This window comes from Panthera tigris, chromosome B1 (assembly GCF_018350195.1).
Source record: "Panthera tigris isolate Pti1 chromosome B1, P.tigris_Pti1_mat1.1, whole genome shotgun sequence".
In the NCBI taxonomy this organism is placed as follows: domain Eukaryota; kingdom Metazoa; phylum Chordata; class Mammalia; order Carnivora; family Felidae; genus Panthera; species Panthera tigris.
This window is the reverse complement of record NC_056663.1, coordinates 71692013-71712204: the sequence shown is the minus strand read 5'-3', so window position 1 is coordinate 71712204 and position 20192 is coordinate 71692013. Positions and strand designations below refer to the sequence as shown.

The following is a 20192-nucleotide window of genomic DNA, read 5'->3' as shown; positions in this document are numbered from 1 at the left end:
GAATTGAAAGTAAATAAGCATAAATAAACATTTAAAAAATTTAGGAAGTAAATAATCTTAAGAAGGAAGAAAAAAAGAGTAATAAAGGGGAAAAAGATAATGAAGTTATCTTTCTTGTGTTTGACAAGTTATCCTGATTTGATAAACAGTACAATCAAGTAGTTTGTTGGCTAAAAAATAAAGTGAAGCTCTGCCTGTGACATATATTTAAAAAGGATATAAAATACAAAAGTATACAATGTTTCTCATATCTTCCCTCCTGCCACATTGCGCCGGCCCCCCCTCATTTCTCTCTCAATTCCCTTTGGTTTATGAAGTTGTGTTTGGTTCTTAAGTGGACCAAGAAGCCAGCAGAGATGACTGAATTAGTCTCATTACTTTATTTAAACTGACTTGGTAATAATATTCCAGAAAAAAAAAAAAAAGATGCTCGTTCTCAAAATTCCTAGATTTCAACAGATTCATGCAACCTGTTTCTAGGTCTAGCATACTTAATGCATTGATATTAGATCAGGGCTTCTCGAACTTTAATATGCCTAAGACTCACCTGAAGATGTTGTGAAATGAATATTCTGATTCAGTAGGTTTGGAGTGAGGTCCGAGGCTCTGTATTTCTGACAAGAAGACAGGTCATGCTGATATTGCTGATATCTTGAGTAGCAAGGCGTTAGATCACATGTCTGGTTGCCATTGTCATTTGTAAGTGTGCAAAGAATACACATTTAAATGTTTCTGTGCTATCATCAATTGTGGATACAGGAAAAACAAAGCATTTTGAGAAGAAAAACTTGAGCTTTTCTGCCAAAGCTGACAAGAATACCAAGGATTGCTTTCAACCAAATATTTGTCCTTGTTAACATTTTTATTAAGTTGTCATGACAACTTTCTGATTCTCAATAAAGTGGAGACAAGTAGGCTTTAACCTACACATTATCTGTAAGACAGAAGAGCAGACCTGGAAGATGATGAAACACTCATATATGCATTTAGCCACTCAATAATTATTTTACTGAATCCCTCTTAGGAACCGTATACATTGCTACGCACTTGGCTACAAAGATTCCTTCCATAACAGCAGGGAACTCTTAACCTTTTGTCAGGGCGTATCAAACATTCAGATTAGAACATGTTTTTCACAATCACCCGGCACCCTAGATTGGCTGCTTTTCCCACACACCCCATTGCCTGGAAGTCGTAAAAGATGGGAGAAGGAGAATACAAGCTGAGAGTCTACCCTTGGTAAAACTGGTAGGCCCCTGCAGAGAGGACTGAAGTTAAACGTACTATGGATTCTGGTGTGCTATGGGATACCAGGATGGTAAAGGCAGAGAAGAATGGGTTAAGCAAGTCGTGTTCCAGGATGAAAGGAATATTGACAAGAGTAATGCCAGTAAAGAAACACAAAAACACAAACGCTGTTTTTATACAAGTCTTCCGTGCAGCAACTAGAAGACAGGCCAATGTGCTCACAAGTAGTTCTCCAGATACCTGTACATCATAAGGTGTAATTCTGTTGTAAAAATATGTATATACAGTTGTAAAATATAATGTAGTTATAAATGTAATATAGTTGTAAAAATTAAGGTTTTGTGCTTTCTACATAGACACAATGAAGATCCTTCGTCATCTCAATACATTATGTATCTATCATATCTGGTTGTGTAAAAATATTGTTTGCATGCCTCTACCTAACTGGTTTTCCAGTTCTTCCTGTTCTTCATTTCTCCTTGAGATCGCTTGTGACAATCACACAATGCTAACATAGTCACCTACTGCAGTTTTAGTGAACAATGCATTACTTGGTATTTATTTTTATTTTTTATTCTAGGTCTTAAATTCTAAGAGCACTGAAGACAAAAGCCCTACTGACTTAAGACATTTTCATGGGTTGGTTATAGGGGAAGAGAAGGTTTCAGATATGGTAGAACCAAAAAAATTCAAATTTATAGCTCTGAACTTTTTGCCTGATACTAAGGCAAAGTTTATTTAAATGCCTTTTTTAAAAAAATTAAATGACTTTTTCCCCCCTTCTTTGCTTATTCTGACTAATGTCTGCCATGAGGAGAGCATAGTCGACAAGGCTGGGAGAAAATTTTGCAAATGTGGTGAATCTAACATGAGACCAGATTATGTGGTGGGGTTTGGGAGAGATTTAAGAATTGTAGATAACCAAGAACAATGTTTCAGAGTTACTGAATTTGAAGAAGGATCACACGGTAATCATGATTAATTATGAATTCACAACGAAATAGCATAATGACATTTTTAAGTCAGAAAATTGACTCAAAATCAATTATCAGAATTTATTTTTCTGTGCTGGGATACACACACACCCAGCAGAACTAAATGCACTGAACCAAGCTGTATCAGAACTCTATTGGGAAGATGGTATATACTGTGCAACCATAAGGTTGCATTTGCAAAGGCGTAGATTGTTTTTAAACCTTTAAACCAGGACAGGAAAACCATCTGTGCTGAGATTAACTTCTCAGCAGAAATGTTGGAGGTTTTAACTACTGAAAACGACAGATCTTCCGGAGCAATGCATGGTGGAGAAGATTTGGGGGGCGGAGGGGGGAGCAGATTTTCCTTGAGTTCCCTCCTTTTGTTTTTGTTTTGTTTGTTTCTCTTTCTTTGTCCCTGCCCCTTCGTCTCAGTCTCCACACAGTAAGTGCTGGGATGGCGATGTGACGGCTGGAGAGGCCAGGACTCAGGTCCCCAGCCCTAGTCTGGGCGTAGTGGGTGGGACTCCAACACTGAGCTGATTTTCCAAAGCAGGTTTTTTCGAAGCTTTCCGACAGTTTCGCTGCTCTCGATCCCAGGCAAAAAGCCGAGAGCAGCTGGGGAGCCGCCCTAGGCGACCCATACCTGCGGCAGGCTGGGTCGGGGGAGAGGGGGCGGGGAGCGTCACGAGCCTCGGCAAGACCCAGACCCTGAGTGACCTCACCATGGTGCGTTTTAGTCGCTACTTTCTTTTTCAGTCTTTCGGTGTACAGAAGGGGAGGGATTCTGAAAAGAACTTGAATGCTGTAGGGAAAGGGATTATAAGGGATCCTTCGGGGTCAGCAGGCAGATACGGAGACAGGGAGGGACCACGGCCAGAACCGATTGAGTGTTTGGGAGCAGCGCGGGGAATACGGTTTGCAAGGCACGTCGCGTCCCGCCCAGCCTGTTGAGCAGGTAGACGGGAGTGAGCCCAAGCGTGAGTACTGCGGTCGCCTGTGCGGTAGGTGCACTCGAGCACGGACTGACAGGTGCCGCTGTAGGGTCCCCTCTCCCGCTCACCCTCGCTGGTTCCTGACGCCCACTCTCTTTCTGCGTTGGCAGTGGGGATTTGCGAGGCGCGCCCAGGAGCTGCCGGAGATCCCGAAACGCAGCCGCGAGGTCTGGGAAGCCAGCGAGTAAGTGGTCGTTGCGCGCCCACGCGGGTCGGGGCTCCCCAGAGGGGCAGGCCATCTGCCGGGGCTCCAGGGCTGGGTTCGTCCCCCTTCTCCTCCCTGGGGAGACTTCCATGCGCTCCCAGCTGCTCAGCCCCCGGGGGCCGGGGCGCGGTTCCCACGCTGGGGAGGAGCGAGGGAGCAGAGGAGAAGGCGCCCGGGGGCCCGGCTCAGGGCCCGGGGGAGCTGCGGGGCCAGAGGGAAGAGGACTGAGGGGGTAGGCGCCGGGCCGCGCAGCGCCAGCGGCCGGGCTCGCACGGCCGGGGCGTGAGAACGCGCGGGGCGCGCTGGGGCCGCTGCTCTCCCACGGCCGGGGCGCCCGGGCCTCCGGCGCACGCGAGGTTCAGCTGCGGCAGAGCAAAGGGCGGCGGGGACCTCAGAGCCGGCCGGGGCTCGAGGCCGCGCCCCGGCTTTACCGCAACTTCACCCCGCCGGCTGCTGCGTGGGCGAGCCAATCGCCCTTCTGGAGAGCAAACCGCGAACGATTGCTGAATTGCTTAGACAAAGCATCCAGCAAACTTCCAGCCGGGCTGCTCGGGGCTCGACCGAAGAGTAAGTGTGTGCGTGTGCGTGTGCGTGTGTGTGTGCCCGCGCGCGCGCGCGCGCTCGCGGTCTAATTTGGCAGTCTAATTTCTGTTTTCATTGTGACCGCCGCGCTTCGGGGTAATGGTAAGCAGGGGATCACAGCAGCCTCTGCGCGTCGGGTCTGTGGCTGCAGCCTGTAGTGGTGAGCTGAGCAGCTTCGCTGTGGCGGTCGGTCGTGCGAGGGGCTTCGGTGCATCGTGATCATGTGATTCAGGCTATGGATTTCGTGCGTCTTTCTTTTGCTCGCTTATTTTCATATGGTTCTTCCTTCATTTTGCACTTGATAAAACAGTTTGTGTCTTCTGAAATAAACCACAGTGAACCTCTCACTTAACGGTAACTGGTCAAAGGCACCTTGGTTTACAATATATTGAAAATCCGTCTGAGTTTTAAATAGAAGAGGAGCTCTCTCTCTCTCTAGATATCTATATACATATGGGTTTTTTTGAGCTTTTGTTTTGTATCAGTAGTGATTTTTTTCAGGCTCAGCCCTCCATTGGTGATATCATTAAAGGTCTGCCTACTTACTTGAACTACTCTTGGTGGGAACGTCATTAACCCTCTGGTGACAGATACATAAACGTTGAAGCACTTAATGGTGGAGATTTTCATATCTTGGTTCATAGTGCAGAAGTAATCTGTTGCTTTTCCGAAAATGGCTATGTTTTCTTTTCAAGAGGGGTCATTTCAGGTGCTATGTTATGAAGAGTGGTAAAAATCAAGAGCAACAAAAATATCACAACAGTATGAAAATCTAAAATTTCGAAGCAAACTTTAATTTGTCAAAAAGCCATATAAACTCTATTACTTTTTTTGTGAGATGGTCTGTGTTCTGTTTAGTTATTAACCAACTCAAGTCTGTATATCTGCTTCAAAGGGTCATGCAGCCCCTGATACTGTATTTAAACATTTGAGTCGCTCTATTTTTAGGTGGTAGTCCAGAGGGATCTTTGACTCAACAGAAAAATAAGAACTACAAAGTTAAAATGTATAAGCTTTACTTCTTGTCACAACAATAGGCTTTCTACATAAAGACTGCAGACATAAACTAGGAAAATTCTAGAATAATTAGCGTTGTAATATTTAAGCATTTCATATAACACTTGCATGTTTTTAAATGTATCAGGCAACTTAGGTTGGTGAAGTTTGTTTAGTAGAAATTTGTGATGAATAGATAGGTACATTCTGTTTCTTCTTGTACTGGGAGATCTCTTTCTAGTGTATGACATAGAAAATAAAAATTATATTTTTCTCTATTTGGAACCCAACAAAAAGATAAAGTGCTTATACATGGTGTGGTGTTTCAAAGTATATGAATATAAATAATCTCTTAAAGGCCCTTCCAGGTATAATATATCTAAGATAGTTTTCTGTCATTTAGAGAATGTGAAAGAAACTGTAAAGGTATTTGACTTATATCTGGCAACACCAAAGGAGAAAGAAATGTGGTAAACTTCAAAGCCTTAGTCCTTATATCTCTTATAACTATGGTTTATGAAACAATTTTGTTCTAAGGTGTCATTTTGAAAAACTGTTTTAATTAATATTGCACTAAAAGCTAAAGAAGTGATTAAACCATTATCATATGATTATGAATATGTAAATAAGATATTTTTGTGCCTAAATGTTAGCTGTTTTGTTGCAGACATTTTTCAAACAAAAAAGCCTCAAATCTTTAGTTAATATCATTTTTTTTAATAAATTAAGATTAGATAACCTTGAATTTTGTCAGAAACCATGTCAGGGAAATTAAATCTTATATTTACACTTATACATTACATTTGCTAACAATTCATAATGACTATAGAGGGGATAATACTGATTTTTTTTACAAGTTAGTTTAAAACAATATAGATACCCAAAATGTCTGTAGTTAGTATTTTTTCAAAAATAGAAAAAAATTCAAATTAGCCTTAATGAATTTTTCCAGGTAAAGAGAAGTGGAAAGCTAAAGCAGTATTTGAATAAAGCAAAAAGCATGTTATTGATGGGAAAGTATTTTGGAGGAAATTAGTTATTCAGAATATTTTCTATATGTCAGATTTGCCAGGAAGTTGCTTAGCTTTTCTCTTTCATTTGCTAGGATATATAACTTTTATGGCACTAATTTTTACACCATTTGATTATAAATATTCATCCAAAAGTTGTTTAAGCAACTTTTCTTAAACATCACTACTTATTATTTTTCTGCATATTTGCAGAAAGATATTTTCTTTGTAAAATATTAATAATTGCAATAGTTTTAGTCTCCAGAACATCTAGATTTATTCAGTAAGTATTTATTAGGTGTTTATCCAATAAGTTTGTTTTGAGTATCTCTATCTTGACCTGATACAATAAGAACTTTGGGCAATTTTAGGGCTTTCTATGAACAAATTTAGTTGTTCATAGACTAGTTGACTTATTTGGGGTTGGGATAAGTTTTTGGCTATCCTGAATCATATTTGCTTATTTTATTTCTTTCAAACAGTTTGGAAGCGTCTGACCTATTTCATATTTTTTTTCTCTTTCCTGGGTTCAGGCCAAGAGATTTTATCTTCCTATAGCCATGAGGGTTATTGAGTATGAATAGTTATTTGCAAGGAGTGAAGATAGGCCAGCTCCTTCCTCAGCCTACAGTAGAAGAGAATGATTATCTTATAAAATCTGAGGGTCTCTGGTCATGATTCCCCCTTGCTACAAAAATGTGATTTTAACTGCTTATAGTTACTCATGTCAATGACCTGAAATGCTTTCTGGCAATTCATACTTTTTTATAAAATGTACTCTCCCTTTCAGAAAATCAAAGGCAGCTCAAATTAATTAACTCACAGACCACCTCCTCCTCCTCAGTGTAGTAGGAATTAGCAAGAAGCCAACAGAAGATGATGGCTTTGAGAGGGAGCACCCTGGGGAAAGGAAGTTGGGCGAAGAAAAACTTCTTAATCCTGAAATTTTTTCCAGGTCTGACCTGTCTACATATATATCTCCTTTGTCTGCACCACACTGCATTAAAAATTCCTGTTAAGATGTCTGTATTGCCTACCAAACTCCCATCTCTTTCAGGATATTCAAGCGTTGGATCCACAGTGCCTGGTACATAGTAGGTGTCTAATCAGATTAATTATGTTGTCTTTGTAATGATTGAATTAAGGTTTTTTTATGTCTTGATGCTATAAGTTATTTTGTTTAAGGATATAATTTTTTAAAAAATATATTTGTTTTCCACTGACCTTCTGTGGAATATTATGGTCTTCATCATCCAGAGACACTGCTGTGCTTTTCTCTCATGGCATGCAGTCTGTTCAGAACTGCTTGTAAACTGTTATTTCTTTTATCATCATCCAGTTACCCTTTATCTTTTTTTTTTTAAGTGTATTTATTTTTGAGAGAGAGAGAAAGCAGGGGAGGGGCAGAGACAGAGGGAGACAGAGAATCAATCCCAAGCAGGCTCTGTGCTGTCAGCCCGGAGCCCGACACGGGGCTCAAACCCACAGACTGTGAGATCATGACCTGAGCCGAAACCAAGTGTCAGACACTTAACTGTGTGAGCCACCCAGGTGCCTCTACCCTCTATCTTTTTAAATTTACATCCTTCACTCATGTTACCCTCGCCCCATTACCAGTGCTTTTTGATATCCTGAACATTCTCCTTTCCTCAGGAATCTAAAATAATGAAGGGTTTTCATCAGCTGTCATTGTTCGAAGACTCATTCAACATCTACGCGTCTGGCTTTCACAGCACCTTGGCCTGTTCTACTTCTGCTGGTCTCCTGGAGTCTGCTGGTATTTACCCATCTGGGTCTTCTCGTCGCTCAGGATTGCCCCAGCTGAACAGAAAGCTAAGAGTTTCGTGTCCTTTCTTCCACAGCCTCTTATCCTTCCGATCCTTCCACTCATGCACAACTACCCAACATCCTTCTCTCCCGTTATTGTTCATTGGCCACGCCCAATTTGCGCATGTTTTCCTCTCTTTACTCACCACACTCATCTTGGACAGCAATGTCAACTCTGCTGCAGACTTCAGATCTCTAGCCACTGTACCTACCAGAATCTAGTTCATTCTGACTTCAGCTTAAGGGATGATTAACAGTGCTAGGAAGTTCTTTTATCCTCTCTTGGATAATTCCGTATCAAATTCTCCATCGTGCTTGTTCTAGATGTTTCCAGGTTTTCCAGCCCACCCACATTATCCTGATTTTTTTCATTCTTAGTGGATGACCTTATGTCCAGATTCATAGAGAATAGTAAGATCAGTCTAGGCAAACTATTTGTCAGGAATTATCTGGAACTTAGGAGGCATTTCTTTATTTGACCCATCCTAAGCATAAGAACTATTTTATTTTGTTTTATTTTTAATTTTTTAATGTTTCTATTTATTTTTGAGAGAGAGAAGAAGAGAGAGAGACAGAGCATGAGCAGGGGAGGGGCAGAGAGAGAGGGAGACACAGACTCTGAAGCAGGCTCCAGGCTCTGAGCTGTCAGCACAGAGCCCAATGCGGGGCTCGAACTCGTGAACCGTAAGATCATGACCTGAGCCGAAGTCAGACAATTAACTGACTGAGCCACCCAGGTGCCCCAAGAATCCTTTTCTTATATTGAATGAAACTATTTAACACTGCAATATTCTTATCCTGATTTTTACGTCTTAGAGCACTTATACAAAATGCTTTTATATATGACAACTCCTGTGTCTCTATGGTAATATCCGGTTCATTCAACTCATCCTTAATTGACACGGTTTGTAAGTCTTATCATCAGGGAATTTCTCTTTTGGATGCATTCGTGTTTTTCTTAAAATGTGGTGCCCCGAGCTAAACATGGATGAGTGGACGGATATCATTGGATATATCTGATTATCTCCTCTGGATACCATATAGTAAATCATCCTAAAAATCGAATCTGTTTTTCCCCCCACTTTTTTTTACATCCACACTGTACTGTTTAATTATACATCCTTTTATCCATACTCTTCTGAAGATACACTTCTACTCAGTTATACATTTGGCCACTTAAGTTGGGACTTTTAAAGATGCTGCAATTAAATTTAATTTTTACCTTTAGTTAGCCTGTTGTTCCAGAAGGTCAAGGTGTTTTTGGATTCTGATTCCTTGATGAAGATTAGCCATTCTTCCCAATTCAGAGGCCGTAACAGATTTGATTATGATACAGTTAATGTCTTCATCCAAGTAACTGTTAAAAATGCTAACTGGAAGGACATCTGTCACAATCCTAGATACCTTCCTCTTCTTTATATGAGTCCGTGAGTTAGTAGTCCTCTTTACATGGATGTCCAACCAGTTACATCGTCAAGTAACTCTCTTTCTTTGGAGTCTGCATTCCTTCGTGTGGCCCAGGAGTGACAGGTGATAGACTTGGTCAAACTTCTTTCTAAAATGCATTTCCACTTTCTGCAGAATAGATCCCAAGTACCCTTATTAAGAACAAAAGGAAGGGGCGCCTGGGTGGCTCAGTCGGTTAAGCGTCCGACTTCGGCTCAGGTCATGATCTCACCGTCTGTGAGTTCGAGCCCCGCATCGGGCTCTGGGCTGACAGCTCAGAGCCTGGAGCCTGCTTCAGTTTCTGTGTCTCCCTCTCTCTCTGACCCTCCCCCATTCATGCTCTGTCTCTCTCTATCTCAAAAATAAATAAACATTAAAAAAAAAAGGAAATAACACTAGATCAATTTAGAATGATATGCTCCTTGAGACACTTCACTAGCTTGTAGGTAACAACACCTCACATTTTGAGTTGCCATACCGTACCATAGATTTAAAAATCTCTTGGGAATCATGCCTGGAATGAAATGTCAAGCTCTCTAGGCTGTAGTTGGTGGAATTCACCTTCTCTATTTTGAAAATTGAGGCAATGACTGGATTCTTTGTTCTCTATCAACACTCTTCTTCATTGTAATATTTTTAAAGATGATTTTAACTCTCCCCTTCTTTCATCCGCAAGTGCTTTCAGTACGTTGTAATGCCGTTTCTTCAAATGAATGGATTTAAACTCATTTAGAATATTTACCATCATTCCATATCTTGAACCTTAAATTTGTTATTTTGATTTTGGTCTTACTTTTGCCAGTATGAAAATTATTTTCTTGAGGAATGGGGATGAAATGAAAGTGGAGTAATTCTGCTGGACCAGTCATGTGCCATCATTTGAATTTTCTCACATCCCCCCCAGTCTTTGAACTCCTCATACACCTAATGCAAATGCCATCATCTCCACTTGATCTGGTAATAATAAAGAATTGAAAGAACTTTTTTTTTTTGAATTTGTAATTTTTGGAAGCTTCGGCTTATTTTATGTATTACGATACTCTTCTCAGAGGCTCAGTCCCTTTTTTGTACTTCTCACAATAAAGTTTATTATGGATTATGGTTGTCACTGTGGGACATACAAGCACAGTTTATGACACAGCCCCCGACTTGAGGGAATTTAAAGTCTGCCCGTAGAGATAACAGAACCCAGAAATAGTCTCAGAATTACACACGTCAGCACTTAACAATGAGCTTAATATTCGTGGTGCCTTTTTAATAAGTTCTGAAGAACTTGAAAGAGAAAGCGCTTTGCAGGATGGAAACATTGAAGGCTTTCTAGAGAGGATCTGGCTCTTAGCTGAGATTTTAAAAGAGGACCCATGTAGGACTTTGCAGGACCCGTAGGACTTAAATATAGAGAAGCGTGGGAAGAGTGTTCTGGGCAGAGGAAAAGAGAGGCGCGGTGCCGGAAGCAGGTGAGTGGGATGAGTGCGGGGTGCAGGTGTGCATGCGCGTCCACGTGGAACCGGGGTGTGAAGGGGGAAAGGGCACACCGAGACTTCTCAAGCACAACTTGGCAGTATTCCTTTGTGGAAAATCCTTCTACTCCTCCCTCTGCTTCTAGATCCCTTTTCCCTCTGCTCAGTTATCGAGAGGCCCATACCTACTCATCCTTCAAACCTCAAACTAGGCTCTACTTTCTCAGAAACTTTCCCTGACCTTCTGAGTCTCCGTGGAGTGTTTTGTTATGTTTTCCTTCAAGGCCCTGCACTTGCCCGTCATATGATCGTATCGTCCTGTAATTGCTTGCCGAATTGTCCGTTTTCACCATTACACTCCTTCCTATTCGGTGGCCAGAGGCGCCATTGCTGTTTAGTTCTCATTCTGTTCACAGACACCTAATAGAAGTGTCCCATGGATCATAAGCACTCAGTAAAAATGTGTGATGTGAGAGGGGCCTGCTTGGAGTGATGAGGCTATGCGGGGACTTATTTATAAAAAGATTTAAGGTAAAGAGAGGTTAGATTACAAAAGGCCAGGATGTCAGGCAGAGTTTTCGCTTTATTAGGTAATGTAGAACCATTTTGTTTTTTGAGTCTGGGGACAGGATACGGTATATTCCTGACTTCTAATTAGACCTTCATAAATCAATTAAAACTATTCAAAGCTTGATACGCATTTCTAGCTTTAACGAGGGATTATTTGGCTCCTTACCTTGCATCAGGTGTTTCCATCTGTGAGGTCGGGAAACCCTGTGACTTTAATGCCATGTGTTTTATTAGAGAAGTTTTGTTATTTCACTAGTCTAATTTTGTTTGTAGGAACTGAAATTATTAGCTGCTAATTGTGCTCAATTTTCAATCATTTTGCAGCTTCAGATACTTACTATTATAAGTAGTCAAATGTTCTTTGGTTTATATTGTTAACACACAGGACAAGGGATTTCAATGTTCCACTGACATAATATAAACATTTAAGTTGTGTATTTGTGAACCTAGAGTTTAATTGATACAGGACAATGGGCGATTACAACTGTAGCATGGAAGAGATTTGGGTAAACACATTAACATTGTCAATACTTGATATGTAGTATTTAAAACAAGATATTCTTACACCAGATTAACATTCATTTGTAAATATGATTAGCAAAGGCACTTTTCTCAGTGAAGATTCTTTGGGTAAAATTCCATTTTTTAAATGTTTTAAAATATTCACAGTCACTAATTATAAGTAACATTCCTCTTTCTCCACTTCGACCCCAAATAATAATTTAATATGCCATGCATCTATTTCTGGTTCTTTTTTTTTGTAGTGACTGATTTACAAGTAATTCTTAAGCTCATGTTGTGTTGTCTTATGCTTAAAAACATGTATATCGGCAATAGTATATAGAAAAGTTGTGATATTTCTTGCTAGAGTTTGTTCCTTGGGTTAGATACTAAATTATACCTAGTAGAATTTGCTGTCTTTCCCCCTCTCTTTCTTCCCCATCCTTGGAAGCTATAAGAATTTATCTTGACTTAGACTGGGTTACCACGTGCAACTCACCTGATGGCTTGGCCAAGGGCAAGAAGGTTGTATAAGAGGTATGTATATAAGGGGTATCATAAGACCATCTACCACAAAAGTTTTTCTTCCACTTGTCCTATAGTAGGGACAACTCCTTTGGATCGATGTAGTCCTTTGGATTTTATTTCTAGGAACCCTAGAATAACTTTGTTACTCAGAAGAGGAGTATAAACTTGTTTGCCCCATACCGAAAGTCACATTTATTATGTTGCCTTCTACTGTCAATCAAGAGCATGGTTTCGTTGATGTAGACTTTTAAATATAAGAGAAAAAGAAAATTGAAAGACGTAGTATGCGTGACATAAATAAGAAAGGTAGATACCAGTAGGGGACATTGGGTGGCAATATGGTGCTCAAACAGGAAGAGTAAGGTTAAAAAAAGTAAAGAAGGTCCTGAAAAGAGTTGTTTCTTCACACTTTTGTTTCCTGTCCGAACTGGGGGCAGTTAGAACATCTCCCTCACCAGCATGTTGTGGCCTTGGTTATCTACACAAATCAAACCAGAGTCATATTGGTTGAGTTATTTTTATCTTAACATTGGATCTGTTTCAGTACATAGTGGAAATGGGTAGTTGTATGTTGTCTTAGTCTATTTTACACACAGTGAAATGGTACTTGGCTATGTTTCTTTACATTAACTGTCCTCGATAAATAGTCATTGGTCATTGTATGAGTATTAAGAATTTGCTGCATGCCACGTGTTAAAAGCCATTGTAAGTGATGTAAAAACATGCAGTGTTCATAATTTCAAGCAGGTATTCTGACAGCTTAACTTTTCTGTCTAACTCTGCTGTTCAGTGTTTGATTATTCTCTTACTTGAAATCTGTGTTATAGCCATATTGTCTTTGCTGTAACTGGACACCAAACTCTTTTTTTGTTTCTGTCTTTGTCTTTTGAACGTATTTTTCTACTCCTTGGAATACCTTTCTTGTTTTCTATGCCTTATTATTTCTTACTTATTCTAGAAGACTCAACTCTTTTTTTTTTTTTTTTTTTGATGAAGCATTTACCAATGTACCATGTCAGATTTAGATGCAGATTTTCTGGGTCCCCATCACTTGTCACATGAGATCACATTTTAATTGAATTTCTGTGTTTTTATTCTGTCCACACCCCAATCCCTACATGACACATTCCTTAAGGATCTAGTGGTGTTTTGTTTTTGTTTCTTTTTGTTTTGAATTCTTGAAACCTCATGTCTTAGAATGCAATGATAAAGGTGCTTAATAAATATTTCCAAGATATATGAACACATAAATGAATGGTTGGATGGATGAATGGATACATTGAGGGATTCTAGTAGAAGAAAGAGTAAAGATTTTAAGGGAAGATGAGGTAATTATAAAGAATTACCCTGGAGAAAGCATGTTGCTTTAGAGTCTAGAGCCATGCATAGACTTTGAAGAGGAAAGACATTGTCTTGTCCAGTATCACAGGGAAGGATCCACTGGATATAGAATTAGTGTCACATTAAGGTACAGCCTGTGGAAGAGTAAAGTGGTGTTACTCAACTGATTTGTGAGATATAAACCGAAAGTATATTATTTGTAAGCACTAACTGTGCATTTGGTATAAGAACCCACAATAATTATATAATTGTCTGAAATAAAAAGTAATATTTTCTTAATATGAAAACAAAATATATAATTTATTATATTAAAACATATTAAAATATATTAAAACAAAATATAAAACAAAATCAGGTTTTTTGAAGTATATGAAAAAATTCCAGCCTTACTCTGGTACACAGTTGAAAAGGGAGGAGTGATTTAATAGTGTTTTCAGATAATTGTGGGAGAGCCTGAGTGGCTCAGTCAGTTAAGCATCCGACTTTGGCTCAGGTCATGATCTCACAGTGTGTGAGTTCAAGCCCCACATCTGCGCTGACAGCTCAGAGCCTGGAGATGCTTCAGATGCTGTGTCTCCCTCTCTCTCTGCTCCTTCCCTGTTCATGCTCTGTCTCTCTCCCTCTCTCAAAAAATAAATCAACATTAAAAAAAATTTTTTTAAAGATAATTGTAGATTTTTCTGGTGTAAAAAATTTCAAAATTTGAAATGATCATAACTTAAAGGTTACTTGCAATATGGGATACGAAACCACTAAGATCTGTGTTCTGTGAACGGATCCTTTATTAATATATGATTTTGTAACATCATGGTCATTGGAAAATACGGGTTCACTGAGCTTTTCAGATCTTCCAAATGTTGACACACTTTGCATTTTATCAAAAAACCACATTTGTTAATATCGCCGTGGCTGTCATCTGGAAAGAGTTTTAAGTATTGGGAGGATGTCAAGTCCACCATGGCAGGCGTAGATGGTACATTTGTGGCCTGAGAAAGTCTTCCAGTGTCATCTTTTCAAGCCAAGAGTGCATCCTTAAATATATGAAAGATACAAATACATTTCCCTTTAAATTGAAATAAATATTATCAACTTCTAAACTAACAGCTGAGTGAAAATTTAAAATTTAGAAAACTTTAACATAATTTAATATTACTACAAAACAAAACAGCAGAGTATAGTTGCTTTTTGTGTATACATGTAGGTGTAAGGAAGACTTGGGAATTTTAAAATAATAACACTGCACAATGATGAGGTTGCAGAGATAATAGCGAGTGTAACCAGTGATTTCTGAGAAGAGCACAGTGCAAGTTCTAAGAACAAACTGAGTTAATCCCTGAACACACATATATTTGTACACTAAATCCGCTACCTTAGAGAGTTCTTCACAAGCACACATTCCATTAGCTGGGAGAATGAGGACATTGTTAGATGTTGCATAGTTGGTGGAAAGCTGCACTGTGTGCCTTTGAGAGAATGAGAATGAAAAGCGCACATAATATCTCAGTACTGTAATGAAAACAGCTCCGATCTTACACACCCTTTAAAGGGTCTCGGGGGCATCCCCAAGAAGTTACAGACAACACTTTGAGAACTACTGTGCTGCTGCCTTAGATCAACCAAGCCTTGAACAATGTAGCAGAGAGGTGCCAGACTAATTTTGTACCTAATTTCAGAAAATAGGAGTCAACATTTTATTAAGCACATACTATATTCTAAGCACTGTTAAAACGGAATTAAAACGAAAACTTTACCGAGCCCCTTGAGAAATGTCTTACCTTATCACTTAATGTCCAGGTGACGAAATGGAGTCAAGAGCGGAAAAGTAATTTGCCTTAATGTCATACCTTCAGTTAGTGGTGGAACCAGTGTTTGTAGCTAAGCAGTGTCCATCCTCTTAAATACTATGCTTCACCATCTTTCCTGGATATATATGTTTTTCTGGTGGTTTGTAAATGATTTTGCATATGATCAATAGCATATTTGCTTTTACAGGGTCAAATGAGACTCTAGAGTTAGGTTTCAAAGACCTGTGAACTTCCAAATTAATGCATGAAACAGAAAATTAATGCATTTGAAAGAATTTTGATAGAAATTCAGTCAAATGAAAATAAAGTATCTTTAAGTTTTCCTTCAGTCTAAAGTTATGATTGCAATAGTCAGGCAACTCTTTTCTTCACATATATTAACTCTTGAAGAATATTTTGTTGGATGTATAATTTAAGGGAAACAGGTTTGTTTTTTGTTTGTTTCCTTTCCTCAGTCCTTAATTTTTTGTTTCATTATTTGCTAGTTTCCATGATTCTTTCGCTGTTTTTTTTTCTTTTTATCTTTGAATTACGGAAGTTTGGTAACAATATGCTTAGGTGTGATTTTCTTTGTATTTATCATGCATGAGGATTGCTGAACTTCTTGGATCTGTGAGTTAGTGCTTTATCAAACATGGACTATTTCTAACCGTTTCAAATATTTCTTCTTGTATCCCCACTCTCTCCACCCCCCCCCGCCCCCCGCCGGGAGTCTAAATACATGTATGGTAGACCTTTTGACATTGTTCTATAGATGTCAGGTGCTCTGTATTTTTGCTGTTTATTCTGTTCTTTTGTGGTTCTGTTGGAGTTGTTTCTATCAACCTGACTTCAAGTCGACTGATCCTCTCTTCTGATGTTAAGCCAATTAAATGGAATTCTTTGTTGCAGATTGTATATTTTTCATTTTTAGCACATTTCCAATTATTTCATTTTCTTTGCTTTCTGTTTCTCAGTGGATACTCTACTTATGCACACGTGTACATTAAGCTGCAAGTACAGAAGACTGAGTCATTATAAATTGTGGGGCTTCTCCGGATTCTAATCTGTCATACGGCAGTTAAAAGTTTGATAAACAATTAACCAACTTGTCTTGACCCCTGCCTGGGGGAGATTCTGTAACCTTCCACTACTTCATCTGGGTTGAAAATAGCCCCTCATCTCTCCTAGACCTTTTATTTACTTACTTATTTATTTAGGAATATAGTTCATTGAGGTGTATCTGAGCCCTTGACTTTAAAAAAAAAAAAAAAAAACTTAACCAATGTATAACTTACATACAATACATCCCACATATATAAAATACCCAACTGGACTCTATTTGATAGATGTATACACCTGTGAAACTACCACCAAACTCAATATAAAAAAAGATTCCCATCACCCCTTAAAAGTTTTCTTGTGTCTTTTTCCAATCAATTCCTCCCTCTTCCTCTGTCCCCAGACAATCACTGATCTGCTTTCTGTGCTTACAGGTTTGTTTGCAGTATCTAGATTTTATCTGAAAATGAGATATTCCTGTATGTGTGGTCCCATTCACACAACATAATGATTTGGAGATTTAGCTACGTTGTTGCATGTATCTGCTGACTAATTAATAGCTCTTTACATGTATGGCTATACAACATCTTTCTTTATTTGTTCACATGAACAAAGACATTTAAGTTGTTTCCAGTTGTTGGCTATTACAAATAAAACTGCTGTAAATGTCTGCATACAAGTCTTTGTTTGAATATATCTTTACCTTTCTTTTGGGTAAATGCTTAGCGATGGAATAGCTGGGTGGTATGAGAAGGCATGTTTAACGTCTTAAGAAACCACCGAACTGTTTTCCACGGTGGTTGTTCCTTTTTACATTCCCACCAGCAACATATAAAAAAAATGCCAGGTATCTCACATCATCACTAAGTCTTGACATTGGCAAACTTTCAAATTTTAGACATTCCAGTGGGGTTTTGCCTCATAATTAATATTATTGAACATAGAAACAGACATTTATGGGCTATTCTTATATCATTTTTAGTGAAATATCTGTTCAGATCTCTTGCCCATTTTTAATTGAATTGTTTGCTCTCTTATTTAGTGGTAAAACTTTATATATTCTGGATTTAATTACTTTGCTGATATATATGTGGCGAATGTTTTCTCCCAGTGTGTGACTTGTCTTTCTGTTTATTTAATGGTATCTTTTGAAGAGTAAAATATTTAAAATTTTGATGAACTCTAATTTATCATTTGCTTTGATGTTTCATGATTTGTTTTTTCTATTTAACCATCTTTGCTTTGGGGCACCGGGGGTGGCTCAGTCAGTTAAGAGTTCAACTCCGGCTCAGGTCATGATCTCATGGTTCATGAATTTGAGCCCCACGTCGGGCTCTGTGCTGACAGCTCAGAGCCTGGAAACTGCTTCAGATTCTGTGTTTCCCTCTCTCTCTGCCCCTCCCCCACTTGTTCCCTCTCTCTCTCTCTCTCTCTCTCTCAAAAATAAATAAACTTTAAAAAATAAATAAAAAGTAAACATCTTTGCTTCATACAAGGTAAAGATTTTCTCCTATTTTCTTCTACAAGTATTACCATTTTAACATCGACACTTATGGCTGTGATCCATACAGAATTAATTTTTGTATGTGGTGTGAAATATGGGTCAATGTTCATTTTTTTCCATATGCACATCCAACATCATATGTTGCTCCAACATCATTTATTGAAAAAAAAATTTCCTCGTTGAATTGCCTTGATATGTTGGTTGTATAAATGAACATCCAAATCTGGATCTGTTTTTGGACTCTCTAAGAGTCCATTGATCTCTGTGTTACTCTTTCAAACCAATATCCAATTCTCTTGGTTATGTTAGCTTTATAATAATTTTAAAAATAAAGTGTATAAATCTTCCCGTGTTGCTTTTCTTCTCTAGTATTGATGTAGCTATTCTGTGTCTTTCATTACCTCTTAGTATCATTTTGTCAATATCTACCAAAATGATTCCTGGGATTTTCGCTGGGATTGCATTGAATCTGTAGACTGTTTATGAAAAATGGATACATTAACAGTATTAAGCATGATATACCTCTCCATTTCCTTGCCTTCCTTATCTTATCTTACCAGTGTTTGTGGTTTTCAGTATAGAGGTCTTGCAAACCTTTGGTTTAGATTTCTTTCTTTCTTTTTTTTATTAAATATAATTTGTCAAATTGGTTTCCATACGACACCCAGTGCTCATCCAAACAAGTGCCCTCCTCAACGCCCATCACCCACTTTCCCATTAACCCCCCATTAACCCTCAGTTCATTCTCAGTATTTAAGAGTCTCTTATGGTTTGCCTTCCTCCCTGTCTGTAACTTTTTTCCCCCTTCCCCTCCCCCATGGTCTTCTGTTAAGTTTCTTAGGACCCACATATGAATGAAAACATATGGTAACATATGTCTTTCTCTGCCTGACATATTTCACTTAGCATAATACCCTCCAGTTCCATCCACGTTGCTACAAATGGCCAGATTTCATTCTTTCTCATTGCCAAGTAGTATTCCATTGTATATATAAACCACATCTTTATCCATTCATCAGTTGATGGACATTTAGGCTCTTTCCATAATTTGGCTATTGTTGAGAGTGCTGCTATAAACATTGGGGTACAAGTGCCCCTATGCATCAGTACTCCTGTATCCCTTGGGTCAATTCCTAGTAGTGCTATTGCTGGGTCATAGAGTAGTTCTATTTTTAATTTTTTGACGAACCTCTACACTGTTTTCCAGAGCGGCTGCACCAGTTTGCATTCCCAACAGTGCAAGAGGATTCCTATTTCCTCACATCCTCTCCAGCATCTATAGTCTCCTGATGTGCTCATTGTAGCCACTCTGACCAGTGTGAGGTGGTATCTCAGTGTGGTTTGGATTTGTATCTCCCTGATGAAATGTGACATTGAGCATCTTTTCATGTGTCTGTTGGCCATCCGGATGTCTTCTTTGGAAAAGTGTCTATTCATGTCTTCTGCCCATTTCTTCACTGGATTATTTGGTTTTTGGGTGTGGAGTTTGGTGAGTTCTTTATAGATCTTGGATACTAGGATGGTTGGATTTATTTCTAAGTACTTTATATTTATTTATATTATTACATATAGGTTTTTAAAAATGTTATTTCCCAGTTGTTTACTATGAGTACAGAAATTACAATGGAGTTTTGTAGATTAGCATACATAAGTACATAGGTATAACTGCAACCTTGCTAAACTCACTTCTTAATCATAGTTGTTACAGACATACCTCATTTTGTGTTTCACTTTATTGTGCTTCACAGATCCTGTGTTTTTACAAATTAAAAGTTTGTAGCAACCCTGAATCTAGCAATTCTACTGATGCCATGTTTCCAACATTTGCTCACTTCATACCTCGGTGTCACATTTTGGTATTTATCATGATATTTCAAGCTTTTTCATTATTGTATTCGTTACAGTTATCTGTGGTCAGTAATTACAACTCACTGAAAGCTCAGATGATGGTTAGCATTTCTAAGCAATAAAGTACTTTTCAATTAAGGTATGTACAGAGACATAATACACATTTAATGTACACTTAATGGACTACAGTATAGTGTAAATACAACTTTTACTTTTATTTGTACTGGGAAACCAGAAAAATAATTCGACTCACTTTATTGCAATTTTACTTTATTGCCATTGTCTGGAAATAAACTTGCAATGTCTCTGAG

At 38.7% G+C, this 20192-nt stretch overlaps 1 protein-coding gene and 1 long non-coding RNA gene across 8 annotated transcripts in view; one reads left to right on the top strand and one right to left on the bottom strand.

The window, feature by feature from the left end:
* The first annotated feature begins 2346 nt into the window (after positions 1-2346).
* Positions 2347-20192, top strand: part of GUCY1A1 (guanylate cyclase 1 soluble subunit alpha 1) — a 63006-nt gene continuing 45160 nt past the window's right edge. The window contains exons 1-2 of one of the 7 annotated variants that reach the window (XM_042983717.1): positions 2347-2667; positions 3328-3401. The gene's annotated coding sequence lies outside the window, so the exon portion shown is untranslated. Of the gene's footprint in view, positions 3402-3741; positions 3990-10518; positions 10741-19501; positions 19523-20192 lie in introns of those variants that run through there. The other 6 variants (XM_007084201.3, XM_015538414.2, XM_007084203.3 and 3 more) reach the window with 6 other exon arrangements.
* LOC122237936 lies at positions 4115-7971 on the bottom strand. The gene is made up of 3 exons (XR_006216717.1): positions 7747-7971; positions 4551-4716; positions 4115-4324 (listed from the first exon to the last, which is right to left on the bottom strand). It is a non-coding gene; the product is annotated as an uncharacterized LOC122237936 (long non-coding RNA).